We start from the raw sequence: 16,803 nt of genomic DNA, 5'->3' as shown, positions 1-16,803 counted from the left end.
GCTTTTCTCTCACAAGAACTTTACGTAAATTGGAATTCAGAACAAGAACCGTCCGAACAGTTATGTGCAGGTTTTTGTCGCTTACGACGAGGTTTTACAAGCGTTTGACCAAGTACACCTGAGGGGTCAGTAACAAGCGCCTTAAGAGACAATTGGGGCGTGCCTCCGCGGAAAAGAGCAGGAATTTTAACCTTTCTGGATTTGGAAAAATTGCCGACACAAAATCGTAATCTTGTCAGTGTCGGGAATACTTTATTTATGAGAGAGATTAGTAGCTACGTACCTCATTACCAGTTTTTGAGATAACGGCATGTGGGAAAACCCTGCATTTTCATGAAATATCGTTTTCGCCGAAATTTTTTTTGGCACAAACTGAGTTTGACGCTTCAGAAAGGAGGCTAAGTGTTTGCACAGGGTGATGAGAAAGTACGCTTTGTTTTGAACCGATCGTCAGTGGCATATCACTCCAAAGACAAATTTCCGCAAAAGAGTCATTTGATTGACAACTTTCTGCACAAAAAATCAGTATATTTATGAAAGTTTGGCAACGTCGATAATCTAAGTGATGACAGGTTGTTGAGGATGGACCATGGGCCTGTCAATTATCAGTCTTAATAAACTGTATGGAGAGAGAGCTATAGGTCAGGTGGACGGAAAGTTTGCGGTGGCCACTTATGGAAATACCGGGTTTTTAGAATTTTGGTGAGTCACTCTAGCTCTTCCTTTCTCCCATACACGTCATCGTGTGTTATTACGTTAATGACGATACCCCCCTGTTGCGTCACCAACGATACAAGATAATAGCACTTGTTAGAAATTATTATTAATATTGTTGAAAATTGTTGTCGGTTGTGGGGGAAGATTGCTTTGTATACAGGGCGATTCCTAAGTTGATACTTTTTTTAACTGTGTGCAGAAGTCAATAAAAAAAATTCAAAAAACTTAAAAATAAGAAAGTTACATCAATTTATCAGAAAATGAATTTACAATTCTATCTAACTTAAAGAACGTGTTCAAAGTTGTCGCCATTAACTCCAACACAACACTCAGCTCGATGCAACCACTGTTCCTTAATGACGCGTAATGAGGAAACCGATTTTCCTCTGATTGTTGCTGTTGCCTGCTCTGTGCGAACAATTAATTCTTCTCGTGTGTTTACAGGCGTCTCCTAAACTAAACTTCTCATAAAACCACACAGGAGTCTAAAAGCAAACAAAACATTCGAAAAAACTGGCAATAACAAGACGCAAAAAAGTTAAAAGCACGAAAAAGGTAAAAAACTCGTATTTAAAAATTTTGTTTTACATCGTTGGATTATTTTTAAATTAGTGAATAATGCATTTTGTGGTAGGTAAATTGATGTAACTCTCTTATTTTTTAGTTTTTTGAATTTTTTAAATTGATTTCTGCACACAGTTAAAAAAAGTATCAACTTAAGATCACCCTGTATATATTGACGGATGATTTGATTAAGATTAAGGTGTTAATAGTTTTGAAGAATGTTACGTTCACGTGGATGTTTACAAAAAGGAGTGTGTGAGACGTGATTCACTCGTTCGAAAACGGAAATCAGTACGAGAGGTACACACAGGAGTAGCAGTAGTACCGTGGTTAAAGAGTAAAGCGTGTGCTTGTGACGAGATATTTTATTTTCCCAAATTCAAAGACATTTTAAAAACTTTAAATAGCAGCGCGGGAGGAGCGGGGGGGGGGGTCGTCCTTGACTGAAACCACGGCTAATAGCAATGTTTCTTCGAGTGAAAGTGAAAGTGATAGAAGATCTAGTAGATTCCGTGAAAGTGGTGTATCCAGCAAATAAAGGTAGGAGTGAAACACAAATGTTTATGTCACCCTCACATAAAGAAGAGCAAAGCGGTGCCACAAGAAAGGAACAGTTAACTAACGTGGGGCTGGATCATCTTCGACGTTTGACTTCAACTTTACGTAAGCGGAAGCAAACTGGTGAAGGTGAAAAAGTTAGATTATCTGATTCTGTATGTGACGGGCAACGAACGGCGTCGCCGATTTCACATAACACGAATTCCAAAGAGGGATTAACGTTAGAAACTGCTATGAGAAAGATTTCGAACTTAGAAAACTTATTGTTGAAATATGTTGAGAAACACGAGACCCAATCTTTTCCGACTGCTACCGTTTCTAACATGAAAGCTGGTTGCATTCCACATTTGATCCAGGAGATAACAAGGCTGGTACTAGTAAAGGGTTACATAAGATCAATCAGCTGGCTGAAATGGATAATTAGAGTGAAAGAAAGATGATTCACTAGATGCAAACTAGATTGGCAGGCACTGCCCGTATTTGGTCTGACCGTTTGACTACATACGAATATTCTTGGAATGAATGGAAGACCCTACTTATGAGAACATTGTCTGATGTTAAAAATTTTGCATCACTTCTTAGAACAACGCTGAATGGAAAGAAAAGGCGAGAGGAAAATTGGCATAGTTATTATTTTCACCAAATTGGCCTTATTGAAGCTTGTGGTATTAGCGATCGAAACGCTGTATTATCGATGGAATAAACGACATCAGTATTCAAACTAGGGCTAAAGCCGGACGATACGAAACTCCTGAAGAATTTTAGTTCATTACCAGCTATAGATAAATACCAAATACCCTGAAGGAACTCCATTTAACAAACCAATCATCGAGTGACTCGGTCGTCGTAATGCGACAATGAACAGACAATCTAGCCAAAGATATCATCCATATTCAAAGGAAAGTTCTTTGAAATCCAATAAGTTGTGTTTTATTGTAATGAGGTTGATCATCTACCGGATAAATTGTGAAACCACAAAAGTTCTTTTCGATTTGCAAACGATCAGGACATGTATCAGTCGAGGGTAAATTCTGCAGAATTCTGCATTAGTGTCCCTTGCAAAATGTTTGCAATGGTATTTAGATGGTCATTTGCGAAATGAACGGACAGAATGTCTCTAGAATCTGAATTCAACATAGAATCGCTCAAAAGTTGGGCCTAAACTGGGTACCACATGAAATAGTCATACGAGGGTATAACAATAGCTGAACTATTAATTAAGGTAACGGTAACTTTACAAGTTGATGAAGCCAGGAATGCAGTGGAAGCTTTAGTGGTTGAAGACCATGTCCAAAAAGTTCAGTCCTCATAGGATTTTATCACTTTTAGCAAAATATGTTTCAAGTAAAAACAGTTTTACTGTCAACAAAGAATTCGAGTCTCCAAAAAAAAATTGGATGTTCCATTTGAAAAGACGAAGTTGACCCCAAAAGACAGGTGAAGGCGACCTTGCAGGAAAAATTCACAGCATAAAAAGTTGAGCCCTCGAAAATAAAAAAGATTTTATTTGAACATTTTTTTTTAGGTCTTTTCGATTTCAAAATATTCGCTTGTCCCTTTTATCTAGAATCATACGGTATATTGGTGGATGATTAATTTAAGATTAGGATGTTATTAGTTTTGAAAAATGTTAAGTTCATGTTGATTTTTACAAAAAGAAGCGGGACTCACGCGCTCGAAAACGGAACAAAATCAGTACTAGAGGCGCACAGGAGTAGTACTAGTACCGTGGTTGGAGCGTATGCTTCTAACAAGATATTTAATTTTCTCGAGTTCAAAGAAATTTTAAAAACTTTACACAATTTTGCCAATTGCGATCCTCTAAAACTACGCACTTTTTTCGTATGTTCCTCTGAGTCGTATTCAACATGAAGCAGGCCATAAAGCAAGATAAACCGCGAAGAAATTGGCCACGTTACCGATTGTGCTAAAGTCCATCTCCCATCATCCATTATGCATTTAGTATAACGTGCGTCTGCTAAAGAAGAGTCGCATTGAATCCAAACCGGAACAGTGAGGTTATTCGATTGCGGTGTAATAGAATCGATGCCACGTGATGGGAATACTCCATTTTCTAGGCCTATGGCCCTTTTTGCCTCATCTTGACCGTTATTTGCACGAAACTGCAGCAATAATTATTCATGACGTTGCCTGATGATCGCAGGTCCGCTCAGCTCATCATCATCGTGTTAGGTTTCACAATTCTCACAGCCACAAATGAGACATGCAGATCACGGAAGAGCCTCTTGATGGGCCTTTTCCTCATACCTCGTTGATTAAGGTTTAAGGCCACAATTGACTTGCCTTCGTAAATTCATCTTTTATTGTGTTACAAGTTTTAATGGCATTTCGACATCGCCTTCCAGGCATAGACCGTCTGGTCGTACCATTAATAGGCCGGCGTTAGTAAAAGTTTACACATCGGCTCAAGAAATGAAAGTATTTCCTTTATTTGTTATATTATGTAGTAATCGTTAAATATTATGTGCAATAAATTTGTCTGACAAAAAACTCTGATCAGCATCAGGTGTTTTATAAGTGTTCCGATCTGGGTTTAAGCCATTGGTGATGCAACTATTTGCCATAAAAGATGGTACTCGCTTTGTTTCTTCGATGGGTGCGCAACGTCATAACCCAACAAATCAATATCCTTTAGACCTGCTATGCCTAGTTAGTAATCGCTCCATGGCACAAGCTCGAAGAACAATAAAATCCTAATTTTATTCGCTCGTAAACGAAAATAATATAACTGTATGGTTAGAAGCTCACGAGGCTGTTAAGTTTTATAGTTAATTTGTGTCATACATTTTATGCAATTATTATCTGCCTTATTGTTGTGACCCTAGAAAATCACATACCCGTAGGTTTATTATTGTTATGTAGCTGCTGAGGAATACTGGTTATACACAGGGTGTCCCTGAAACAACGCAATCAATAAGTGACCATTCCACCTTCCCAGATTAACTAAGCGCAAAAACTTTAGTTCAGTGTATATGCAAGGGAGAGGGTGTGCTTGAGCGACAAGAGCTGAGCTATTCGACTGAGGCATATCCAACATGTCCTTAGGAGTAGTGCCCACCTCAAATGTTACCTAAATATCACATACACTCTATGGAGCTGTGGGGAAAGGTAACATTTTCAAATTTAACACCCTGTATTCCAGTGAGTCAGCGAAAGGGGAACACAGGGGAAGGGCAAAAAGCCTTTCCGGACAAATGTTTACAGAAAATTTGCTTTGTGTTTTTGAACGTTTGTCCTAGAATTCTCAATATTTTGCAACACCCTGTGTTGTCGCGGAACCCCTCCGACAACGATACGCGATAGTGAAATGGGGGTTTGCCCCTTTAGAGCAATCTGAGGACACAATATAGTATGCGGAGTCTTCTTTTTGGGAAAACTGACATTTGAAGAAGCCGATAAGGGCTTTGCACAGACAACCGACTTCGACAAACTTCCAATTCGGAAGTCGCGCGATCGTCAATCCTGAGGGGTTAATTTAGAAAGTAAAAGGAAGTTGCTGCATCATCCTGGTACCATTTCGCTGAAAGTAAAAGGAAGTTGCTGCATCACCTGGGTACCATTTCGCTGAAACTTCTCATGAACCTGCAACATTACCGTCGACACAGTTTATAAATCGTCGGAATGGGTTTGACAAATGGTCTGCTGTAGGCTACAACACAATTACTGCCCACTACGAAACCCTGCAACGTCTCTGCCGATTTAAAACGATACAGATATTCAGGGAAGTCATAATTTATGCACATCGCCAATCGCTCCTGCTTATGTAAATTGTCAATATTCCCTGTCTCAGCTATTGATTCAATATGGGATTAATATGGGAAAGTGGGTTTTCGTATCAAAGGACATAATTTTAAATTTATGTCACTCCTACGCTGTAAAAAAACCATCAAACAAAGTTATCGAACAAAAACAAGCAGTTTGCCGGGAGAAGTCAATAAAGTAGGGTCTTTTTAAAAGGCCAGTCTGACCCCTCGTTCATTAATTTTTAATGCGATTGTGTGCAATGAATAAGTAAAATGCATTATAAGGTTCCTGTATAGCGAAAGGCCCAATGATCGACCGACGGTTTCGGGCTATTGGCCAAAAATTGAGCCATGCAGACCACGTGCAAGAGATCATATAAAATTGAAGGAAATTTTCCGAACGAAGCCGATGTGATTACTTGACCGGATATTGTGATCTGCAACCCTTGCCGAGGTTAAATGGGAGGTCTTATTGCCAATGAGGCTCATTTTCTTCACGGGAATTGGACTACTGTATTTGAAAATACCTACTATGAGGTTGAATGGTGAAATCGTTGCATTTTAAGAAGCATCTTGCGCTCTCCTCTTCGGAATTCTAGTTTTTCAAATGGATCACTCGGCATTTTGCCAGAATTGCTCTCTCCAATAGATGAGCATTTTACTTATAAAGCTCCAATATCCAATTCAAAACTTTCCGAGAAATTTAATGGAAAATTTCATTTTGAATTATTTTCGCGTCCTCCTCTCCAAAACTCGATTTATCTATAATGGAACACCCGGTATTTTTTAGCCTGATTAAAAAAATTCAATTTATTGGTAATTAAATCACAACTAGTGCTCCTGTTTCGCACTCTAGTGAACTGCGACAGCAGAGGTCATACGACGATCTATCACTTTTCGAGATGTTGAGGAGCGCGCAGCCGCTATTTATTTGGCGAACTTCACCTTTTGCTATTCCAAAATGTAAAACGAGAGTATTTCTAAGGGAGCACCCTGTACACCAATTTTGTACCCGTATCTCTATTCAAGAGGATTAATTTCCATCTACACGGATCATCTCTACCGCTTTTCGCGACATTAAGAGGTATATGGGGTTTTAACACTCATTATTTTTTGCTGATGTAAATTTTTCAGTGTTCACAAATCTAAAATTGAGGTATTTCTAAAGGAGCATCCAAGATACTTTTGAGATCTTAGATTATTTTATTCAAGAGTCCTTCCTGCACATGCTTTTATCATGATTTCTATGGCTGTTCGAGATATTGAGATGTTTATAGAGAAAAAAAATGGTTTTCGTCATGTTTTGCGTCATTTTCTTCAGATTAGAGAGATTGATGAACCTCGAACTTTTTCACTCTGTATATGTCTGATACCTTGGTGGATGAGAAGAAAGCACTCACCCTCCTCATTCTTGCATATCGAAGAATTTCCAAATAACTTTCGCACTTTCCGGAGCTGCCTATCGTTGGGACAACAACGCAATCGCGAATCCTCACTGGAAGAAGATATATCCAGGATCTTCGCTTTACCGACCCTCAGAATTTTTTCAAGCAGATGTCGACCACTTTAGGCGCGCTGTAATTGAGCAATCTCGACCTTTATTACGTGCCAAATAAGTGGGGTAGACAAAAACCTTTTTATATCTGAAATTATCTTCTTGGACAATGGCTGTAGAAGCAGATGGCACGAAAATGCCTTTATCGCTTCGGAACCTGCTCCCTCGATCGTCAGCTACTGACCACATAAGTCATTGAAAGCTGAACAATGGTATAATTAAAACCTACGGGTTCTTTGACTCTGCGCACGCTAAAAAAGCACATTACTTTAACATTAAGATCTATTAATCAGAAGTGAATGCGAGAACGGCCGAACAAAGTACCTGTCTGCTCAATTGCGTAACAAACAAACAATTATCTTTCGGAATCTACGGCTTGGAAGCCATTCCGTATTCTTCTTATAACAGTTTTTAGTTCTCCGGCCTATGTTATGTCCATACTGAGCTAGATAGGACTTTGATACCTTTCAGCTTTTGTTGCTTGCATGCGGAAGATGCTGCCTCCACTTTTTTGCTCCCCATTGGAGCCACGGGAAACATCGGCAAGGCGTTTTCGAGTTAACATTTTGGAGCATTTGCTCCTTCACTACATCAAAGGATAATTTTTGCCCCCGGGCGACGACGTATATACAATTCACACAAGTTGATGCCATAATGGTGATTGAAACTTTCATCTTTAATTCGCCAGAGGTGAAATTCGCCGGCCACAATAGTGTTGATTGATGCCAGTGAGGCTGAGGCATTCACAAAAATTCCAAATATAATGGGGTTTTGTTCTATCGGTTAATTTCACGAACAATGCAACTTTAAAGCGACGATGGGGAAGGGGCCACAAGGCTTTAGCTGTAAATCATCAATCAACTGTTCTTATATCTATGCCAAAAGATGTGTGTTTGAGTCGAATCGAATCTCAAATCATCGAATGTGAGGCACTAACAAAATCCTCTTTAACGAGATCCAGCAGCCCAAAAAACTTCCCAACAATGGTCATTATTTACATATTCATCGCCGTCAATGTCCATTTTATGCGCATCCACGCGTCAATGTCAAAACAGTCAACCGATTTAGCTGTCAAAATGAACGAGCTATGAGCTGAGAACATGTGCGGAAAGTGACACTTTTTCGCACACTGATTGCAGTTGCAAAAAACGAGACAATTTTAATGGAATCCCGGCAATTGTTTGCTACTTCTTGGTCATTGGTTGGCAACTTGAATTATTAGCCGCTCCTGTCAGGAACTCCCATTGACAAAATAATAATGGAAGATGGACCTTCTTTCTTGAATTGCTTTGATTGATCTTCTCTCTGATGGATAGCGCAAAACTGTTGTTGCTCAATTCTCATGAAGGAAAATCATTTTCAATGATGCCCATCAATCCAAAAGCCTTCCTAACAATACCCATTATTTGTCGGCATTAGCTGGCCTATTTATAAGCCGTGTTGAGAGTTTGTTTACAAGCGGTGGTACCATGTACCCTTGCCCGGTTCCCCTCTGGCTCAAAGCCCACCGCGAAACACGCGAGGAGTTAGAGTACAATACCTCGTCATATTTTACGGTTATGGTAGTGGCGAGTCAAGCACTTTGTGGGCATCATTAGTAATGACCAGCTGAAAAGGCAGACAAATTACGCGAGGTAGTCGAGGAGGTCTTGAATGGTTTTGATTCTAGAAGAGCGTAATTTTTTTTTACAACACGGAATTTTATCTGCTTAGGACCGCATCAGCATCGTCCAACAAAAGGACATATCTCACGCTGCGGGTCGTCTTCGGCGTGGACACGGGACGGCGGAACGCATTCTTGGAAGCTTTTAAGGCGCTAATTTGTTCTTTGTGGTCGCAATTTCGCTTTGTTGGACAGCCAAACATAAATTTCGCAGCGAAACGTCTTGCGTCAGAAAGATTATGGACACGATAAAACCACTGGCTCATATGCGGCACATACGAATACGCGAGGGTTTATTTTGATTAATAAGAGAGTGTTGTTCGTAGTAAGAAATTCTTCGCAGATTTTTCGAAATTTTTCCGTATGAAGCACCACTTACCTGTTAAGGGAGAAAACCCGCCACTGAGCTTATGTTTCCACATCAAGGCGTAAAATCATTGAAGCCGCGTTTGGATCTCCGGATTTCAGAATCGCACACAACCTGCAAGCAAAAATAAAAGCAGTTGACAAATTTAACTTACTTTCACAATAAAAATTAATAAATAGAGCACAGAGGATGTATTAAGAATCAGCAAGGAATAATGGAAAGCCATGGACAGTCTAGTAGAATGTGAAGTCGCTAACCGTAACACCGCTGTAGTTTTCATTAGATTTACATAAGAGCTGCTCCTTCTCTTCCTACAAATTCCTAGTCACGTAGTTTCCTAATTTTATCGTTATTTATGAATTTTAAACTTTAATGGTATTTCTTCCATGGCTTTTGCATGGGATTCTTTATTTATATCAGTATGTCTGTTTTCAGGAGGTTTCGGGATCGTCTTATGTCCATTTTTGAGATTCTTAGACGCTTCCGTGTAACGCGGCAGATAGAAATATTTTATTTATCAGAGTCGGGGTGTTTAGATTTCGTGGAAAGTTTGATGCTGTTGTTGATCACTCATGTATTTGCAATGGGTTGGGGGTATCAACTTGTACTTGATCTGCATCAATATTTCCTATGTCTGATTCAGTTTTTGTTATTTATAATTTCTAATTATGGTCGGTAAAAGACTCTTCATTTGAAACGTTCTTAATAAACCTGCTGAGATGAAGCCAAAAAATCTTGTTTATTTTGTGGACAAGAAACTTCCATGATTGTCTCGATCCTCATATGATGACCTATTCCTTTGCTAGAACTGATGTGTCCCATATGCCTATCTTGTTGTCATGAACGAAAGCTGAGGGGGAGGAATTCTCTTTCCTGACCACTTGACCACTGAGAGGGAGGAGCCCTCTTTCTTGAACGCACGAACTTTTGCCCTCGCTACTTTTCTACCATGCACCGTTTCCTTTTTGGGAATTTCTCACGACTGGTTAATCACGTACAGTAAATATCCATAGCAAAGTTACCATCAAAATCTCGGATAAGAAATTTGGGCCAAAGGGCAGAGCTGATACACGTACGCACGCACGCATATTCCTGGAGAAACCAATAAGTAGAAACGCGATCTCCCAACATCCTCGATCCTTTCTAATTTTGCGCATTTGCCGTCAACGCTTTCTTAACATACTTTTAAGTCTTCGCGCAATCTAAAACCGAATGGGGAGGATTATGAGGAACCGCTTCTCTCACTTCACATGTTCATTCTGGAACGACTTGAAGGCATCTCGCGGTTCCTCTGCGGCTGCCCTTCAAGTTTCAACAACATGACAGATAATACCAGCTTCTCTTCTGCTTGACTTCCTGTGCCATCGCACGTTTATTCTGGACCACCCTGGCAGACCCCCTCCTTGACTTAACACTCGTTCTATCTAGCCACTCTCACCTCGGAACGATGTGAGGGCGAGGACATTTCTGATGCCTACTGGATTCTGCGCTTTTCCAGCGTTTGGAATACGTGTCTGGTGCCGTTTGAGAGACAGTACTCCTCTCTTTCCTGCCGTGAGTTCGCCGGGTAGGACTCGGAGGGCCGACAAAGCGGCAAAGGTGTTCTTAAACAGAGAACTTGATAATCGCATAATTAAGCACGAAGATCGAGCCGCAATAGGCTGGAATGGCTTCCTTGAGCTAACAGTCGTCGGATTATTGAATTGCTACTTAAGATTTCATTAACTTGCGTGTAGGACCCTTTGGTCTTATTCTGATTAAGTGGTTAATCTTCTCGCCGAGATTAATTGACGTTTTTTACGTTGAAAAAAGCTGAAAACACATGTAGCAGGAAGATATCAAGAAGATTTAGTATTGTTTTTATTTTGCTGAACTAGGGGGATCGAAAGAATTGCAAGCGGATGCGCGCATTTTTGCCAGCTACAGCAACTGGTTTTCGATTTTCTTGCCGTAAATTAAAACAGAATTAATGTACGGTTAGGCGGAGTTGATATGATAAGAAAATTGATGCACTTACCTAAATGGGAAAATTTTAATAGGCTCTCGTTAGCTTTTTTTGCATTTTGATGATTACAGGCTCTTTATTACGACATCGATATCAATCGCTGGATTATTTGCATTACAAATCACATTGTCCGGCAGAAAAACGAAAAGTTCGTATAACCGTTAGGTCCGTTTCAATTAATCCAGCCCTACTTTTAAGCCGCCTTTTAAAAGCCCATTAGGCTATTAACGAGAGTCCGCTCGCTCTCGTCAAAGCCTTTCTCACAGAACCTCTAAATCATCTTTAACCCGTAAAAGTTATTTTAAACAAATACGTACTTAAAATAGCAATTCATCAACTTTGTTACAACCCACTTATTAGTTAAAAGTTTCTCGTTTCTTTGGGCTGGCAAGTACGGTAATTGAATTTTCGGCAACGAAAGTTCTGATCTGTCAAAATGATTTATTTTCTCTTTGGCACGTCTTCCCTCAGTGTTCACAATAGTTTTACATTTACCGTTCGAAATTAAGTGGACTGTTTGACAGGACAGGAAGTGGGATGGACAATTTGCATGGATCTAGTCTCATCAGCGGCAGATGGTCGAAATTCAAATTTTAATTTAGAGCCTACATTTCATATTTTATAAGGCAAAATGAGATATTCGTGATATATTTATGGGCGACATTAAATCTGTTACTACCGTTTGATTGCCGTCTCCATATTAATGAACGATTTCACAGTTCTCACTTAAGATGTTATCGCCGTCTCACAAAGAGGATTGTGAGACTCTTTTGACCTCAATAAAAGCAAAAATTGACTGGCAAAACTCATCTCGCAATTGATGGCCCTACCTCGTGCCTTGTACACCGCAAAGGACCGTTACCTCATACAATCGATTCCACCGGCCGACTTGACCTGCATGACGTCACTCTGACAGCCTTTTCCGGAGGATCTTGATCTGTATCTTTAACGGAGAAAACCGAAATCAAACTAGGCCCACATCTCTACTGCGGGATTTCTTTCACGATAAACGGGCCGCGGTGTTAGGGCCTTTGGTTTTTTAATAATCCATTGTTTAGCTACACACAAGACGCAGGTATGTGGTAATAATCCATCATTTGAACAACAGATTTTTAAAGATTATTTTGTAGCGGTCATCATTTATTGAGGCATTGCGAGTGTGTTGCTCGATAATTGCTCGACTTGATCGATCCCCTTGTGGAGTTTTATCGACGTGTTTTCGCTTCGAAGACATTCGATTGTGGCACGTCTTCGAAGAAAGATTGGGCTTTCTTTTAGGCTTAAACTCTGCCTGTAATTGGGCGGATTTCATCAATTTTTTTCAAAGGATTTGTGGGAAATTGCGAATGAGGACAAGTCAATAAAAGAAAAATAAATCTGGGATCGATTTCATTTCAATCCGCTTAAATTGGTTTAAGTCCAGAAAGTCACGTCAGGGAACAAAATAGCGTGTCGGTTAGTTCAGGCTAGAAAAAAACGGAATGGAATCTTGCTTTGAGAAGTTCTTACTGAACAGCTAATAAGATTGGCATAGAAACCATGATCCTTTCTTAGCAGAAACAGTAGTGGTGCTTCGAATACAGAGAATCAAAAGGTTTCCCAATGAGCATACTTGGACTTTGAACCGGTTCATCAATGTCCAGTTAGGGAGCCACAGCTAACAACTAACTGGCAGTCATGATCTTCTTCAAACCAAAGATAAGACTTAACAAGAACAACTATTTGCACTATCTCCGCAGTGAGTAAAGATATTTTAACTGATGGTTACCCCTGACTGTGAGTTACTTCACTTGCAGTTTAGCAGGACACTGAAGAACCGGTCCTTAAAACTGGTTCTTTAGCGTGCAGTTAGGGAGCGACAGTTATCAATTAAGATTCGTTGTTAATTGACCCGAACTAACTGGCTGATGAAGTTAACCAAAGTCAGAAGTAAGGTCCCCGTGACCAATGGTTATATTTGACTGTAAGTTATTTCACACTCAGATTTAGCCGAACGTTGAAGAAACGGCTCTTGGAAAAATGGAGAATGCTTAGATAACTCAGGTTAATTCAGGTTGGGCAAATTTTATTTGAGAAACGATTAATGTAGAAAAACCTCTTGATAATGAAGAATTTTTTGACTGAGAAACAAGCAAAAAAGGTTCATTCGACATATCGCTTGAAATTGCCATTCATTGGAGACAAAAAACGGAAAACAAGACACACACAATCCGGACAATCACATCCCAAGAATTCAACTCATGGTGAGAAGTAAATAAGTGACAAAAACTTATGAAGTTCCTGTTTATTTAGATCTGTCGATGGTCTGTTTGAGAAACCAACTATCAGGTAGAATACCTCAGATTAGCTAAGATTAATTAATTATTTAATGAAATCAATTCGCTTTTGGAACGTTTTAGAAAGAACGCAGGAAGAGGAACTTGTCAGGTTAGTTCTGGTTAACGGCAACAAGAGTGAATTCGAGAAATGAGAGAAACAGAGACTTGAGGTTAGCTCGGGAAAATCGCTTCAAATTTGAAGAATTTGTGTGTGAGAAACATGAAAAATATACAAATTGAAAGTTCTTGCTTTGAGAAATTCGTACTGAGACGTCTAATTTTTGCCACTTTTCAAATGTTAAGCGCCGATATCTAAGAAACCCTTGGAGCAGTTGTCCTTAAAAAATTACCTCAAAGTAAGCTGCTCTAGATTACATCGTGTTAATGAGGTCGCCCAAACCATCTTGTAATATCTCTTCTAGTTTCTGAGATACTACGTTGATACGGAAGTGCTTCAAAAGTAGAGATGCTACAAACTCCATTTCCAGGTCTCCCGGACCTCGGTTGATGTATCAAGTTTCAATGCTGAATTTCACTTTGAGAAACAGTAGAGCAATGAATTTAACAGATTTCCGCGACTTCGACAGTCTCTCTGAAATAAAGATGCTGAATTTCCGAGACTCTAGAGCTCCAATCCACGATCAGTATATAGAATGCATATTAGTCTCAATTTTTTTTGAGGCGAAATTCCTCGAAAAGAAACTGTTGAAACCTGTGCTTGCTTCGAAACAGGCGCACTTGAGCGTCTGTAGAAAGTGGCTTTACAGTTACCCTGTCCAAAAATGGGTACGTTTTTGTCCATTAATTCCATATGTTGACCTTGACTCACATTCCAAAACCACAATTAATTTTTTTTTGCTTAATTTCTGCAATTACTTGTTTTATTTTGTGGCTATTTATGCTCGATTTGGTGATGGTTCCATTCGATCAACGAGTGAAATAATCGCAAAGCAGATTTCCTTGTAAATTTCCCTTTTTTAATTTTTTTACTTCGTATTCATCGCATCTACCTCTGCGTAAGTGCGAAAAAATCCAAACCATTTCACGTAAAAAATAAATCTACTAAATTCATTCATAATAGCCAAAGTTCATGGTAAAGGAAGATTTAAAAGGATCAAATCAGTATTCTCTTGCGGGTCTTTGGTGGGCAGAAGTATAGATCTGATATGCAAGAGCTTTTAGCTCACTTTGTGGTCATTCATGGTACCTGTACTGTTGGTACTTCCTTAGTGCTAATAGTACAAATTCAGTGATTAGGGTATTCCAAACTAACGGTTTCTATTGGAAACCCAAATACTTTCCATAGGAAAGATTATCTGACTTTCTATAGATTTTTACACAAAATAATTTGGTTTAAATCGAAAAGCGGGAAAAAATACTATGTTCCTTTAGAAGTGACCCATAACACATAACCATTCCCATCATGGGATACAAATGTTACCCAAACATAATATGCCTGGACATGACCGCCAATGTGGTCGACATGTGCGCTTCATCCTAAAGGTGAAGTGATGGGGTATGAAGGGGCATTTCAAGGCTGTTCAAGTTTGAAGGTTGTCACCAATTATGAGGAGCATATAAAAACGGGATTAGGAGTAATCCATGACTACTAAGAACCTGCTTTAAAGGGCAATTTGTCAAGAAATTAGGGGTCTGCAACTGCACCGATGTTGTCATCTTGCGGCTACAGGATTATCATACTACGTGAAGAACCCAAATTCCAAAGTCATTTTTACGGATAAAGGCACACAATTGGTCAAACTTTGAGATTACAACGTCAAACGTTCTAGTGAATTCTGGAATGTAGGATCTTGGGCCTGTCTCACATGCACAAACCGAGCGGTATTTACGTCTACTTCCCAGACTCACCTCAAAGGTTAAAATCCTCGCAAGATACCCGGCATTAATCAGACCCCTCACCACACAACTCTTCCCTTAGGAATATGTTTATCTGCCACCAAATGATTATCGACACTATCGAGGAAAATCATAAATATCACCGGTCTAAGAATAGCGAGAGGCATCACATAGATCGATCCGTAAACTCCAACAACAGTCCATTCATGAGCATTTAAGAGTATCTCGCGTGTTAAGCCGAAGACTTCGCTCCGTGCACTGATCATACACACATGATGGTGAGAATGGACCGGTGGGGGACACATGAGATCTGTTAAGGTGGTCAAGCGGGTCCGGCATCTATTTATTCTTTCTTAAGGAGGCTTATTAGAAAGGGATGAATCCGCGTGCCCACCCAGGGCAGGCAACTGTGACGTAACCGCATGTCCGTTATTAAAAATTGCGTTTCTCCTGCTTTACGCACAAGTGTCTCGGAACAAATTTACATCCAAAGGAATCGGCTGACATGGCCACTTATCTACGGACTAAAGAATGTCCTTATTCGTATTTAGATTTCCGAGCGAGCCACGGAAGAATGGGTTCTACAGCCACAAAGGAAGCCGACTGATTTTTCTTGCTCTGAATAAAACAATGATTCAGATAAATCTCATCAGCATCATTAGATTACAGGAAAAATATTATGTGCTCTGGTAACACCCCTGCGAGAGCAGTTGAAGATATCCGAGGGTGGTGCGCCGTAAGAGTTTTCTTTTTACAGAAATTGATTCTTCATCAGGGACAGTAACCGTGATGTTTTTTACAGAATTAGTATTGAGAAGAGGGAAAGTCAGCAGGGTATCTACTTCGTTTTTCGGATTGTCTAGAGTGTGACTTGCACGCTCAGGTTTTTAAGGCTTGAAAATTATGTTTTCAAATTATATAAACGCACGAGTGCATTATTACCTAAAATATAAAGTGATACGTTTCTGGAAAAATATTGCTCACCCTGGTCACTCGCCTGAAAGTAGACTTCAACTTATCTGGGGTGGTACTCTTGAACCGTTTTCTTTTTATACAATATAATAATTCTTCTTCATTATCGATAGAGGCCTCTATATAGGTTGGAAACATGCAACCGGCAACGTTTAAAACCGGAGAATTCCCTAAATCATCACAATGGTTTTTTTCAGGACGATCGTTTCAGGCAGCAGGCAATAAACAATATAAAGAGAATAAAGCAGCGGAATACCCGCCATGCTTTATGGCCGTCTTTATCAAGTTTTACGTTTCATTACGATAAATCAGTAACAACGTATGGCGTGGAATGCATCATACAGGATTTACTGTGGTAAAAGCGGGATGCTTTGGAGGTAACTGTTTTAGATGTGTCCGATTTACCGGCGCGAGATGGCTTTCGGGCGTGGCCAGATCGTGTTCGTAATTAATAAAATGCGAA

General features: G+C 39.7%; 1 protein-coding gene across 1 annotated transcript in view; it reads right to left on the bottom strand.

The window, feature by feature from the left end:
• Sox102F (transcription factor Sox102F) overlaps positions 1 to 15,626 on the bottom strand; it is a 95,722-nt gene extending 80,096 nt beyond the window's left edge. Inside the window, exons 1-2 of the mRNA XM_066396309.1 lie at positions 15,381 to 15,626; positions 9,201 to 9,302 (exon numbers count right to left, since the gene is read on the bottom strand). The gene's annotated coding sequence lies outside the window, so the exon portion shown is untranslated. The remainder of the gene's footprint in view (positions 1 to 9,200; positions 9,303 to 15,380) is intronic.
• Between the last annotated feature and the right edge of the window lie 1,177 nt (positions 15,627 to 16,803).

This window comes from Euwallacea similis, chromosome 13 (genome assembly GCF_039881205.1).
Source record: "Euwallacea similis isolate ESF13 chromosome 13, ESF131.1, whole genome shotgun sequence".
NCBI lineage: Eukaryota > Metazoa > Arthropoda > Insecta > Coleoptera > Curculionidae > Euwallacea > Euwallacea similis.
This window is presented reverse-complemented; position numbering and strand designations above follow the sequence as displayed.